Below are 4,182 nucleotides of genomic sequence, written 5' to 3' on the forward strand. Positions count from 1 at the left end.
TTTTATATTTGATTACTGTACATCTTTATAGCATGAAAAATGGACTTTCTAGACTTGAGTATACTGCGTATTAATCCAGTCAAAGATATTACCATACCCATTATCACCCACAGATCATTCTCAATTTTTGCATCTATTAAAGATCTTACTTTCCCCCCTTTGATTCTCCTCTTTCTGCTCCCCATTGCTCACCTTCCTCCCACAGTTTCTAGTGTTGGTAGTTGCTCTCCCCTTTTTTAATACCTCCCAATCATCTCCTGAGAAGCTAATAGATATGACAATACTAGGTTTGTAATTTTTCATGACAATAATTCGCAGTCCCCCAAATCTCAAGTAGGTCCCCTTATACATTCTCACAACAACTTGTACCCTTCCTTATAGCATTTAATATCGTTTATAAGTCTACGTTTATTTCTGGAAATATATGTGTACTGTTAGCTTCCCTGATAAAAAGGTAAGCTCAATATCTGATTTGTTTACACTACAGCCTCAGTGATTAACAGAAAACCCAACCCAAAAAGATGGTCAGCAGATACTTGTTAAAGAAATGAACGCTTCAGGGCCACCAGGTGATGTGGCAGTTAAGGCTCTGGACTCCCACATGACTAACCTCAGTGTAAGTGTTGGACCCAGCAGCTTGAAACTTGCACCAGGGATATGTGTGTGTGTGCCAAAATCCTCAGAGGAGAATGGAGGAGAAGGGATTGCAGCGTGGTCATCCCCTCAAGAGTGATTTCTCACATTCTCTCTCTCAATCTTTATATATCTCTCTGGCAAGTGCACATACCCTATAGCAAAAATCTCTCTTAAAAAAAAAAAAAAGAAAGAAAGAAATGAACACTTTGGGATTAATAAAGAAGGTAACATGGATATAGTGTGTTCATTGCACCCTGTTACTACAACTCATTACATTATGCCATTCAATATAGAGCTCTCAATCTCTTTGAAGAGTTGATCCATAATGGCCAAGAACAACTGCTGTCTAGGTCCAAATGTTGGAAATATAATGAGTTCATAGTGATATCTTTCTGTCACTTAATGGCCCTAAACATTAAAGAAATTGGAATTGGCAGGATCTGTGGGGCTATTGTTTTTTAACTTACTGGGGTTTCCAAATGGTAGTTTTATGCTGCCAGCCAATACAATATCAAGGATTTATAGGCAATAAAACATAGACAAGTCCTTAACCATAAGAATTGTCATGAGCTGCACATGGGAAAACAGTCTTCAATTGATGTTGCCTGACAAGACAGTGATTGGCCATAATCATACCCTGATTTTATAGACTGGCTTTCTTCAGAGAACCGTAAGGTCCTTGAGCATATGGTTTATGATCTTACTAACAAATATCAATCATGGCACACACAGAGAAAGTCCCTCACCAAACTTTTTCTAGAGCACTCGGCATATTAATCTCCCACTGCTTTAGGACATTGTTATTCGAGTGAATCTATGAATCAAACAAATTGCAACTAATAGGAGCTCAGCAGTGTACACACAGCGAATCTGCCCAATGTGGTGCAAGGACCTCTGCAGCTGACTCAGTCCAAATGTGTACCAATAAGTATGTCCCTGATATTCCCAGAGGAGTAAACTTGTAATCCTCCTTCCCAGTGTTATTAGCACTTTATCAATTCATCAGCCATTCATGGCCATCCTCATGTGAGTGTCTGGCAGCCCAGGCTCACTGAGAGGTATAAGTTTTCACAGCAGTAGGGCATGGGTGTGCCCTGTATCCACTTTCACTTAGCTGTGTGAATAGGTAGACCAATTCATATTTTCCTAAGTTTTCTGATTTTCAAAATCAGAAATAATGTAACTTTATTTGAATAGTTGAGAAGAATATTTGGGATAGTGTATGTAAAAGTGTGTTTAAAGTATAAATAAATAAATGTTAACTCTCTTCTAGAGTGTAGAAAATACTCATTTTTATCTGTTACTCTTAGCTCTTGGCAGAGTTCTTACTGAATTGGAGGAGATAATAAAACTTACAAAAACAAGGAGTGGACGGAAATTTAAAGTCATTAAATACTGTGGGTCTTTTTTTTTTTTTTTTGAGAAGTTTTTTGCCATAGAGTGCATGTGCTCGCCAGACAGACAGAGAGAGACAGAGAGACAGAAAGCAAGAAATCACCCCCCATGGGGGATGGCCACACCGCAATCCCTTCTCCTCCATTCGCCTTTGAAGATCTTGGGCACGCATGCACACGCGCCTGGCGTGAGTTTAAGCCACCAGGTCCGGGACTTGAACTGTGGTCGACTACATGGGAGTCCAGCAACATAGCCATTACGCCAACTGATGGTCCTTGTGGGTCTTTTATTAGTAGCAGGAAGCAAAGGAAATTTAGGGGGGGGGAAATGGAGAGGTAAGACACTTGTGTGGGTCTTTTATTAGTAGCAGGAAGCAAAGGAAATTTAGGGGGGGGGAAATGGAGAGGTAAGACACTTGCGGGACACAAATAAGTTTTATTATCTGTTGATGAAGATATGTATAATAGTCTCAACTGGGCTGTACTGAGGTCTAAATCATGCTGGGTAAAGTATCTTCACAATCTAAATGATGTCCAGCAATTTAATGTATGAATAATAATAATAAAAGTAAGTAAATAACTAACTAACTAAATAAATAAATAGAATATCCAAAAGTTTTTAAGAGCAAATAAGATACATAATGAATATCTTTTGACAAGGAGGTCTCTTGATCAACACAACCTCCATTGGTATGCTTTAATTTGGGGGCTCAACATAAGTGCTTTTCATGAAAAAAATCTACTTAACTATTTAAGTGTTTGATATTCCATTTATTTTATCATGAGAAGGCTCTAAATTTTCTCTTTTGTGGGTGTTTTATATATCATGACAAATGCAAGTCCTTGGGGTTCATTTGGCTCTAAGATTGACCCAGGTCAGTCGTAGTTGCAAATTGTGTAGGGTAGAACCCAGAAACTCAATCTGTTGGGGACCATGCTCCACTGCATTGCTGAACTCAGTAACACATGCAAAACTACTCTGTTGTCATCTCAAGAGGACGTCCTTGACCTCCACATGGTGGTCTAAGAGTGCCATCTCTACCAGTCCTGTAGTAACTTACGCAGGAAGTACAGGACAAGCTCTTGTCTCATTGCCCACTTTACACCCATGCAGACCTGAACTCAATGTTGGTCAATGTCTTCTCAGGAAGTCACACCCAAGGGGTTCAACCAAATAAAGCTTTTAATAAAGGTGACAATTTTAGAAAAGAGGTTATTAAAGGGATTAATAAGGATCAGTGAAAGGACTAGAAAACACATGAAGCCCTCATCACTCTAGGCAAGAAGAATATGTGAGAACCATGGAAGCCATGCACCAAGTAGGAGGAGACCAACCACACAGGAAGACAGCTGCTGCCAGGTCCATGTGGAGGTAAGAAGGGAGCAGGGACATAAATACTCTTCCCTCTCTATCTCCACTCATGTCCTACTGGTGGCTGCTATTGGTCAACTTTAACCACATGCCAGGAGGCCAGAAAACCTGTATTGAAGAGCAGGAGATCAACCTGCTTGAGAACATGGAAGGTCAGGAAAGGGTGGTATGGGTCTGGAGACATGATTCAAATGTACTCAACACAGGCTCACGGAGTTACTATTTTCATTACATACACTCATTCCCCTTGCTCCTCCAACATACCAGGGTGCTTAGAATGACAAATGGGCAAGGAGAAAGTGTCTGGCTCAGCTATGAAGGCACATCCCAAGTGAGCTGAGCGCTGATTGCTCCCCTGTTCTTTGTAAGGTTGTACTTGGTGGTCCATTGCTGATCCTTGTCAGTATTACCACAACCAATCAGATAGCTCGTAACTCTGAACCTTAAACAGGAGCGTATCAATTTCTCCATAAGGCCCTTTGGTCTTGCTACATTTTTTTTTTAAGAATTATTATCTCTTTATTTATTTACTTTATTCCATTTTAATTTTGACCAGAGAGGGGGAGATAGAAAGAGAGAAAACAAGCCACCAGGTCCAGCCCTTGAACTGGGTGACCCATGTGGGAGCCCAGCAGCCTTAACCAATACTCCACCTGCCAGTCCCCCCTGCTACATTTGACCACCTCCATTTTTACAGAGATTACTTACCTTTTACCAATTTTTTTTAAAGCAGCTATTTTTAAAACAAAAACAAGCAAAAACTCCTGTTATATCCTTTTA

Source organism: Tupaia chinensis, unplaced genomic scaffold (assembly GCF_000334495.1).
Source record: "Tupaia chinensis unplaced genomic scaffold, TupChi_1.0 Scaffold000459_1, whole genome shotgun sequence".
Classification (NCBI taxonomy): Eukaryota; Metazoa; Chordata; class Mammalia; order Scandentia; family Tupaiidae; genus Tupaia; species Tupaia belangeri.